At 45.3% G+C, this 11,081-nt stretch overlaps 1 protein-coding gene across 1 annotated transcript in view; it reads left to right on the top strand.

Annotated features, from left to right (window-relative positions):
- The first annotated feature begins 6,678 nt into the window (after window positions 1–6,678).
- CCDC65 (coiled-coil domain containing 65) overlaps window positions 6,679–11,081 on the top strand; it is a 28,691-nt gene continuing 24,288 nt past the window's right edge. The window contains exon 1 of the mRNA XM_033938194.1: window positions 6,679–6,806. The gene's annotated coding sequence lies outside the window, so the exon portion shown is untranslated. The remainder of the gene's footprint in view (window positions 6,807–11,081) is intronic.

Raw genomic sequence — 11,081 nt, 5'->3', positions numbered from 1 at the left:
CACGGCTCTCTGCGCTAAAAACTGCTAGCACAGTTTGATAGAAGAGGCCCCTAAGTATGGTTTCCTGACTTTCTTCCCCCAGTACAAAAACTAATATGAGAGGAGTTCCATCCCCTTTATCATTTTGGTTGTCATTCTTTAAACTTTTTCTAATTCTGCTCTATTTGAAATATGAAGACCAGAACTGAATGCAATATTCAAGGTGAGGTTACATCATGGAGCAATAAAGAAGCATCATAATGGAGTGGAGGAGGAACTTAACTAAGATGGCGGACTGAGTGTGTTCGTAGAACACCATCGAGTCTTTCCTTCTACTTATGGTGAAGCAAAAGTCAAAGACCCGGGTTTTCTCTTCGGTGCCCGGGTTGCAATTGCAGCTTTCTGGTCCGATGGATGTTTTCGTCGAGTGGGGGCCTAAAGAAATTCCAGTGGAGATGCCCTCAGCTGGCGTTGAAGGCAGGTTGGGTTCAACCTCTCTCGAGGCAGTCAGCTTCTCCTCAGAAGAGTGTAGAACGCCGGCACGGCCACTCCCCTGCCTAGTGTTGTTACACACAGGGAGAGAAGGAAGTGTAGCAGTCACATCCGTAAGCTGTGTGGAGGAGGAAGAAGAACAGGCAGTACGGAAAGTGACGACTGCTTCAGCAACACAACTGCCACTGCGTGGAGTCTTGGAATTGCAAGAGGGTCTGCCAGAACCCACGTTGACATCTTTTTTTTCAGGTACTGTGAAATCTAAAGATTTGGGATTGGAAATTTCAATTGCTCCACTACAGTGAATGATCTAAATTCTATTTGGGAAGCAATTTCAACATTACAAGTATTTTTGGGTTCTCAATTACAAACACTAGCCACTCATTGTTCTGGGATACTTTTGGATTCTTTAATGTTGCAACAAAGAGTAAGAAATTTGGAGAAGAAATCACTGGAGCAAGAAAAAAAAAAGGAAAGTTTGGGTGTACAAAATCACCTCCTAATGAAAGATAATGGCAACATTAACTTTAAGTTGGAAGTATTGGAAAATATGACAAGAAAGAATAATTTAAGACTGATTAACTTTCCTAAATCACCAACTATTTCAGCGATGGAAATGTATAAAAAGTATCTTCTGGAGATTCTGAAAATCTCTCAAAACTCACTTCTACCTATTTCAAAGATTTACTATATTTCAGTGGGAAAGAAGAAAACTCCGGAAGAACAACAGGAACCAGCAATTAAATTATTGGACTTGACAAATTTATTGGAGTCATCAGGAATAGATCAGATTAGTTTAGCTACACTTTTTGTTCAATTAGCTCTTGATAGAGATTGGCTCTTGAAGATGTTTTTTAAACATAAAGATATGGACTTCCAGCGGAAACATGGCGCTGTAGACAGCTAGCTGCTACAGCTCCGCTACACCCGACCGCGGCTCAGCAATTTCTCTGCAATCTGCTTTATTGTTTTGGTCCCCAAACTGCAGCTGAGTGATTCCCAACTGCCTGGCGTGGGTTTTGGTGAGCCTGAGTGGAGTGCGATGGCCTCGAAGATCACCTGGAAAGATCAGGAGCGGAGCAAGCTGCTGGACCCGATGATGGCGGACCACGTGGCACCCCGGTCGCCGGACTCTTCCAGCTCTTTGTGGGTGGCTGAAGTCATAGCCGAGGTACAGGCAGCTATTGAGAGTTCGTTGGGAGACAAGTTACAGCGTATCTTAGATAAACTTGATATGCTGGACCAATGTTTTGCCACTCTCACCTCGGAGGTCAGGGAGACTCAGCAGTGTGTGAGTGCCACAGAGGATCGGGTCCAGCAGCTTTCCCAGGAGCAGACAGCCCATACAACTACAATAGTGGCGCTGCAGGCCAAGGTGGATGATCTGAAAAACAGATCACGCCGCAACAACCTTAGATTTGTTGGCCTGCCCAAATTGGTGAAGCTTGGGGATATGCTGGAACGCTGGTTGCCTGAATCTTTATCTCTCCCACAGTCTTCGAGCCCCTTGCGGGTCGAGCGGGCGCATCGTTTAGGGCAGCAGAGAGAGAACGCGGACTGGCCTCAGGTGGTCATCTGCCGCATCCTGAACTATCGTCACAAGGTGGAGGTCCTGCAAGCATTGCAGCAGGGAATCTGATATATGACAACCGGCCTATTCTCTGCTTTCAGGACTATTCTGCTGAAGTCTCTCAGGCCCGGCGTCAGTTTTCGCCATTGTGTACCCGGCTCATCCAACGGAATATCTCTTTCTCTTTACAATACCCGGCCCGATTGCGGTTGATCCACCTGGGCAGAGCCCATCACTTTGACACTTTGGAGGTAGCTCAACGCTTTCTGACGGAGCAGATGCCTGAAGGTCCAGCATGAGGAGCTGCCACGGACTGAAGGGGCCCCATTCTCAGTAGATGGCTTGTCTTCTGATCTAGGGCTCCCTTACTGGGGGTCCTTTTACACACATGTATGTTTAGGGACGCTGGGTCCTCCTGTGTGAGGGCTCAATGCCTTTTTTTTTTGGGTGTTGGCGTGTCTGGGTTGAGTGCGTGCTGATCGAGAGGGGAGTTTGTTTGGGTGCAGTGTGGCTGGTTGGAGTGGGGGTTCCTCTGGCTCCTATCTTTGGGGATTGAGCAGTGATTGTTCCGGTCTCTCCCATGAGTATAGTGGTCCTTGTGCTTTGCTTTTTTTTATAGTTTTGTAAGGGGGGACTGTTTGTGGGGTGCATGGTTCGGTTTGGGAGGGAGTGGTTGAGTTTTGCGGTGTGGCTGTTTGGGTTGGGAGGAGCGGAATGAGTGGTTTGGGGTGGTTTGGATGCTAGGTCCTTGCTCTCCTCTAGTAGCATGCGTTTAAGGGCTCTCTTCAGTTTTTCTATTCTTTATCTTTCTGTTTTGCGTTGAGGGAGGCTGAGGGCAATGGGGCATTACTGTTTGTTTCCCGTGGGGGGGTGTACAAAGTTTCCTGGAAGTGACGCCCAGCGAGGGGTGTCTTGGATAGAGGTTGGGAGAGGGTATGCAGAGGAGCGGGGGTAGTGGGAGGGGGAGGGATTGCTGGGACACAGGGGTCTTGGGGTAGGTCCCTGGGGGGTCTTTGCAGGGGTAGGGTGGGGGGCGGTTGGGGGGGAAGTTTTTGCACAGGCGGAGGGGATATGGTTTGCTTCTTGGGGGGGGAGGTTTCTTGAAGCTGGAGGGGTGGCGGCTGGGATGCCCTCTGGAACCCTTAAGGATGCTTGTCCTTGCTACACTTTTCTTTTGTCTAGAATACTCTGGAGTATACCTTGACCTCATGGAATGTTGGGGGGGATTCATTCCCTTGTCAAGCGCTCCAAAATTTTACAGCGTTTGAATCGTTCTAAAACTTTGATAGCCTTTTTACAGGAGACCAGGCTGTCCTCTGTAGAACATGCTAAGCTCTGCACCTAGTGGGTGGGTACGCATTTAGAGGCGCCTGCTGTTGGTGGGAAAGGGGGAATCATTATTTTGATCCGTAAGGGTCTCTACCTGCAAATCCGGTGAGTGCTCTGCGACCCTAATGGGCGTTACATTATAGCATCCGTCTTGCTCAATAATCGGCCCCTTTTGTTATGCAATGTATATGCTCATAACAATCCTTCGGGTCATTTTTTTCGGGGGCTCTGCAATCAACTTTTGCAATTTGGTGACATTCTGCTGCTTCTTGGTGGGGACTTCACTGGAAAAGAGGCTATCAAACTTTGTACAGGGGCCAAGCTCCTGGAGTCTACCTTGGGGTTGCTAGATGTTTGGTGAGTGCTGCACCCTTTGGATGAAGTTACAGGGACATACTTTTAAAACCAATAGGAGGAAATATTTGTTCACTCAGAGTATGGTTAAGCTCTGGAATGCATTGCCAGAGGATGTGGTAAGAGTGGATAGTGTAGCTGGTTTCAAGAAAAGTTTGGACAAGTTCCTGGAGAAAAGTCCATAGTCTGTTATTGAGAAAGACATGGGAGAAGCCACTGCTTGCCCTGTATTGGTAGCATGGAATATTGCTACACCTTGGCTTTTGGCCAGGTACTAGTGACCTGGATTGGCCACCGTGAGAAAGGGTTACTGGGCTTGATAGACCATTGGTCTGACCCTGTAAGGCTATTCTTATGTTCTTAAGCAGTGTGCATGCCACTGGAGCTTAAGCCACCACTAGAAGGACCTCATACGTAAGAAAATAAGAATTGCAATGCTGGGACATCAAGCCCAGTAACCTGTTTCCATCAGTGGCCAACCCAGATCCCGAGTACTTAGCAAGATCTCGAGTAGTAAAACAGATTTTATGCTGCTTATCCTAGCAATAAGCAGTGGATTTCCCCAAGTCATCTCAATAATGGCCTATGGACTTCTCTTTTAGGAAATCATCCTTTTTTTGTTTAAACCCTGCTAAGCTAACTGATTTCATCACAATCTCGGCAACGAATTCCAGAGATTAATTACACATTGTGTAAAGAAATATTTTCTTCGGTTTGTTTTAAAACTACAACTTAGTAGCTTCATCATATGCATGTATTGTTATGTAATGGGGTTTTCCCCCTTATACCACATAACTCTCACAGGTCTCTCCGCTCTACCTCCCAAAACTTGCTCTCAATCCCATCACTAAGACATATTAATACAATGCGTACAACCATTTTTTTCAGTTACAGCACCTTTCCTCTAGAACTCCGCACCAAATCATCTACGGGAAGAAACTTTTCTAAAATATTTCAAATCCAAATTAAAAACCTTTCTGTTTAAAGATGCTTTCAATCTATAACCGTCCTTTTAACGATGCTACTTTTTGATTTCAAAGATTCATCTCTTGCTCCCCTACCTTATGTATTTCCCTGCCATCCTCTTCTATAAACAATGCATTTCTAACCTCTTCCCTTTTATTCCAGTTCGTCTTTTAATTGTTTAAAGACCCTATAAGTCTTGTACTAATAATTGTAATGTATTTCCTATTTTTATTATTATTTTATATACACCGCCTTGAAGTCTGAATAGGCGGTATAACAAATTTTTAATAATAAACTTGAAAACCTTGTATTTTTATTGTAAACCGCCAAACATAATGATAGGCAGGATATCAAATATATAATAAACTTGAAAGAATAAACAAACGATTCACATCTACCCTTTCCACTCAGTATTTTATACACCTCTGTCATATCACCCCTGAGCTGTATCTTCAATATGAAGAGCCCTAACTGCTTTAGCCTTTCCTCAGGGGGAAGTTGTCCTATCCCTTTTATCTTTTTCGTTGCTCTTCTCTGTACCTTTGCTAATTCCATTATATCTTTTTTGAGATACAGCGGCCAGAATTGCACACAGCATTCAAGTTGCAGCCGTACCATAGAGCGAAACAAGGGCATTATAACATTTTCATCTTTGTTTTCCATGCCTTTCCCAATAATTCCTAACATTCTTTTTGCTTTCTTAACCGCTGCCCACAGTGAGCTGAGAGTTTCAATGTATCCTCAACGATGACACCTAGATCTTTTTCATGGGCAGTGATTCCTAACGTGGAACCTGCATCATGTAGCTATAGTTCGGGTTCTTCTTTCCCACATACATCACTTTGCACTTATTTACATTAAACATCTTCTGCCATTTTGATGCCAGTCTCATAAGGTCCTCGTGCCCTAGAACTTGAAGGACAGTGTGAACAGAGGCCATCAGCATCATGGATAGCTGTCAACACAGAGTGTTGTCAGGAAGATATACTTTGTTCCATTGAGTCATTAAGCAGGCAACTACTGTATGAAGAGAGTCAATGTGAGAGTCAAAAAATATTTCCCCACATTCAGTGGTGTATTAAGGGGGAGGGGGTAGTCTACCCCAGGTGCCATCTTGGTGGATGTGCCGGCATCTGTCCTCCTCTCCGCCCCTTCCTGACCCCCCTGCCCTTGAACCTCTTTAATTTTCTCAGAGTGAGCAGCACCACAAAGTTGCTGTCCGTGTCGGTGTTGGCTCTCTCTATGACATCATTTCTAGGTCCTGCACTTAGGAAGTGATGTCAGAGGGAGAGCTGATACTGATACAGGCAGTAAGTTCATTATGCTGCTTGTGCTGGGAAAATTAAAGAGGTACATGGGAAGGGGTGCAGGTGCATATGATTATTGGATTAACAACACAAGAAACACAGGATGAGCTCTGAAGCACATCTGATACATAAATAAATTAAAAGTACTAAAACATTTTTCCCAAAACAAATTCTTTTGACAGAAGCAGACAATAAACGTGGATGGTAGTCAGGGGTTCAAGGAACTGGACTAGGAAGACTGGATACGAGGTAGAATACTTTTTTTTATTGCCTTTTTATTTTTTTTGTTCCCTCTTCTTTCTGGGGTTTATTCTCTGTGCTGTTCCCACACTTCTCCACAATTGTGCTAACATTTCACTCATACATATAATACCATAGAATACATACATCCAGTGCCAGGTTAGCAGAGAGCAAATGCTATCCGCCAACTGACTTTCAGTGACTCAAGTTACAAGTCAATCCTTAAGAAACACAAAACAGTAATAGCACTCTCCAAACTCACTAACCTTGCAGAAAGCTAACCCAAGTGCAACATCTACTGGTCTCTCAGAGAACAGAAGGAAAATCCACCCACAGCGGCTTCTAAACAATCATAAGGAAAGAAAGACCCGCATCCAATCACAGAGCCCTAAAGCGACACGCCTCCTCTCCGTTGCCATCGTTTCTCTTGGTTCAGCACCATTTCGCCCCATCTGCTACGTTACCGGAAGTAGCGCAGCCGGCGCGGATTTTGATAGGCGGAAGTCGCGGTTACTAGGAGACAATTTTATACATTCAGCGCAGAGGATCTAGAGAAGGAAGTGTTGCAGGTACCAGGGAGGGGGATGGTTAATGGCGATACTGGCCGTTTGGTTTTGGTGTGCGCTGCAAAATTTAAAAGCCAAGGGAGCAGTTTTGCTGGCAACTGGCCGGACAGTCAAAACCTTATAGATTGATGTTTGATTCAGTTTCAGGTTGAAACTGATAAAGATTCAGTAAGCGGCTCAGTTTCCGTTAGCGAGAGAAATACGTGCCCATACATTGGACTTATGGTAACAGACTTACAAAGGGCTTTGAATTAGTCCATGAAATGTATGAACAGTAAAGTTTCCACTGGCGTTGTTAGACCTGATATTTTGGGAGGGCTCTTCCCCGTCCTAAAGCAGAATAAGTCCCCTATCTCCCCTGTTATGTGTATGTGTATTTATATATATACACACGCACACTACATACGAGGGTTGTTAGAAAAAGCAAGTTAAACACTTTTTTTTTTGGGGGGGGGAAATCAGTATTATTTCTCAACGTACTCTCCATCAAGGGCTATACACTTAGTCCAGCGAGTTTCCAATTTTTTAATCCAGTCTGAAAAATAGGTTTTGTCAAACTTTGCAAAATACTCATTGACAGCGTCGATGACATCCTCATTTGATGAAAATTTCTTCCCACCAAGCCAAATGTTTTAAGTTTGGGAACAGAAAAAAGTTGGATGGGGATAAGTCCGGGGAGTAGGGAGAATGAGGAATCAATTCAAAGCCTAATTCGTGCAGTTTTGCCATTGTGATGGTTGATGTGTGAAACATTGCATTGTCCTGGTGAAAGAGCACTTTTTTGTGCACCAGTCTTGACCATTTTTCCTTCAACTCATCTTTCAAACGGTTCAACAATGCTGCATAATAAGCTCCTGTTATTGTTTTACCCTTTTCCAAGTAGTCAATCAGGATTAATCACCTTCCCAGCTGACAAAATGGTCTTTGTCTTCTTCGGCGCACTTTCACCAGTCGTTTTCCACTGCTATGACTGCTGCTTCAACTCAGATGTGTAGTGGTGGATCCAAGTTTTATCCACGGTCATGAATTGACGCAAAAATTCCTGTGGATTGTGATTAAACATTGGTAAACACTACACTGAAATGTCCTTTTATATACATTTCTGATCGACAGTCAACAATCGCGGCACCCCATTGCGCATACAGCTTTTTCATTTGCAATTTTTTGTGCAGGATATTGTGCACTCATTCATTTAATATGCCTACAGTCTCAGCAATCTTGCGCATTTTCACTTGCGGTCCTCCATAACGATACAATGAATTTTTTCAATCATATCCTTTGTGGTGACCTTGAATGGGTATCTGGAGCATTCTTCATCTTCAGTGCATGTATGGCCATGTTTAAACTCATTTATCCAGAAATAAATAGTCCAGTGCTGGCGCAGAGTCCCCATGAACTTCATCTAACTCGGCTGTAATCTGCATGGCCATCCACTTCTTCAAATAAAAATGTTTTCCAATTTTTGTGATAAATGCGAACGTGGTCAATTCAAATAGCTGTCAAACATTAACTGTGCATCACATCTGGCTGAAATGTTGTCAAAGATGGCTTGAAGAATGAAGCAAGCCAACAGTAATGCCACTTACACTGTGTGTTGGGTTTTGGCTCTGAGCAGGCCACAGTCACACAGCACATGGTTGAGCATAGAGGAGGCCAGAGCCAAAACCTTGCTAATGTGAGGCCCTTTGGGGCAGGCCTCCACCACAGTTGTCTAGGTCTGGGCAGATCAGGAAACTGCATGCAAGGTATATGTAACCCCAACCATGATGGACTGGAGGCTCATCTGATGACTTGAGTAGTAGCAGTAGCCAGATGTGATAATGCTCAAATGCGGCTCAAGGCAATCTGTTGCCTGCAGGTAAGGGATAGGATGGGACATATACCACTTTGTGCTGCACCTCATGCACCACCCAGAAGCCTTACAGAACATTTTGCCATGAACGTTGGAGGCTTGTGCTATCAAGGAGTGGTGGCTTTGTCCTTGGTCCCTTTCCAAGGGTGTGCCCCTGCGGATCGATTCCTGAGTAGTTGTAATTGCAGATGCCAGTTTCCTGTGATGGGGAGCCCATTGCAACCAATGACCTCTTCAGGAACGTTGGATGCCCTCTCAGAAAAGGTGGTCGATCAACAGGCGGGATCTGCGTGCCATCCAGTTGGGTCTGAAGAAATTGCAGAAGACTTGACGGTCAAGCGGACAGTCTTCTCTGACAATACGAGAGTAGTGGCGTATGTCAGTCAACAGGAAGGCACCAAGAGTGCATCTCTGTGTCTGGAAGCCTACATGCTCTTTCACTGGGCGGAGCAACATCTTTAGGCACTGACAGCAGTGCATCATGGGCATGGACAATGTTCAGGCCAACTTCCTCAGCAGACCTTGGATCCAGGCAGCGTTTTAGTCCATTATTCAACGTTGGAGTTGTCCCCAATTCAACCTCATGATGATGGCAAAAAACAAGAAGGCAGTCCGATTCTTCAGCCAAAGATTTGAACTTGGCAGCGAGAGTCTATAAGTACTAGTCCAGCTGTGACCTCAGGGTATCCTGTTGTACGTGTTTCCTCCCCTGGCCCATGATAGGCTGAGTTGTTCAACAGATCGCAACTCATCAGGGAAGAGTAATTCTGGTGGCTCCAGGTTGGCCTCGCAGGCCATGGTATGCGGATCTGATGCATCTTTGAACAGGCCACAGCCTCCGATTGCATGTGCATCCAGACCTGCTTTCATAATGTCCAGTTTGCATGGAAGATCTATATCGCTTTGCTCTTACGGCATGGCTCTTGAACATGAGGAGTTAGAGCGCAAAGGTTATTCAGACATGGTAATTGCCACCCTTCTCAAGTCTAAGAAGTCAGCTACAGTTTCTGTCCACACTAAAGCGTGGAGGAATTTCCAGCATTGGTACACCTAAAGAATGTGAAGCCATTTTTGATTTCAGCCTTTCTCCAAGCCTCTGGAAGAAGCGTGCCTTTGGGACATGACATCGGTGTGGCAAGTCTCATAGCTCCAGGCTCTTTCTTGTCAAGAGCCTTTCCTTACAATTTCAGAGCCTGGAATCTCCCTACACACTGTTCCTTCTTTTCTGCTAAGGTAGTTTCAGCATTTCATGTTGATCAAGAGGTCTGTTTGCCTGTCTTACAACCTATAGGTTCTAAGAAACAGGACTGCATTTTGAAGAAGTTAGACGTGGGAAGAGTGCTTCTTCACTGTCTAGAGGTCTTCAATGAGTTTAGGCGCTCTGACTATCTGTTTGTGCTGACTCATTCGGCTAAGTGTGGCACACCCACTTCCAAGGCCATGATCTCCAGATGGATCCATAAGGCCATTTCGTCAGCTCATATTGTCTGTGGGAAGCAGTCTCCTGTTTCTGTGAAGGTGCATTTGAATAGAAGTGTAGCTTCGTCGTGGGCGGAAACTAGGGCAGTCTCTCCAGAGGAGATTTGTAGAGTTGCAACTTGGTTCACTCTCCACACATTTGCAAAGATTTACAGCATGGATGTTGGCGGCAAGAGAGGACTCTGCCTTTGGTTCCTCTGTGTTGTGGGCCGGTGCAGTCAGCCCGCCATGAAATCCTGGGCCTGCTTTGGTACATCTCGCTTGTCTTGAATGACACACCTATTGCACTGGAAAAAGAGATTATGTTCTTACCTTGATAATATCTTTGTGTCATTCTAGATTTCCACCCTGTCCTGCCTGCATCTGCCTACTGTCTCAATCTGTTTATGTTTCTCCATTTGGCGCCTCTTGTCTTTTCAGGCAAATCCATCTCTGGATGTAGAACATAGTGCATCCTGTATGTCCAGCTTGTTTCTGACTCTAGGGGTACAGCGTAGTGTCTCCTGTATGTACAGCACAGTTCCATTTCTGGATGTAGAGCAGGGGTGCCTCCTGTCTGATAAATGCAGCTCTGTCTCCAGATGTAGATTATGTTGCCTGTTGCCTGTTCAACATAGCTCGGTCTCTGGAGGTACAGCATGGTGGCACCTCTTATCTGTTTGACCCAGCTTCCTCTCTGGCTGTAGAACTTGACACCTCTTGCTAGGCTCAGCTTTGCCTCTGGTTGTAGAATGTGGCATCTCCTGCATTTTTGACTAAGCTCTGTCCTTGGAAGTAGAGCTTGATGCCTCCTTCTTGTTAGGCTCAGCTCTCTTTCTGGACGTGGAGTGTGGCGCCTCCTGCCTGTTAGGCTCAGCTTCATCTCTGGACGTGGAGCGTGGTGCTTCCTGCCTGTTAGGCTCAGCTCCGTCTTTGGACGTGGAGTGTGACGCCTCCTGCTTGTTAGG

Source organism: Geotrypetes seraphini, chromosome 3 (assembly GCF_902459505.1).
Source record: "Geotrypetes seraphini chromosome 3, aGeoSer1.1, whole genome shotgun sequence".
Taxonomy (NCBI): Eukaryota; Metazoa; Chordata; class Amphibia; order Gymnophiona; family Dermophiidae; genus Geotrypetes; species Geotrypetes seraphini.
Note: the sequence above shows the minus strand (reverse complement) of the source record. Positions and strands in the feature narration are given on the sequence as shown.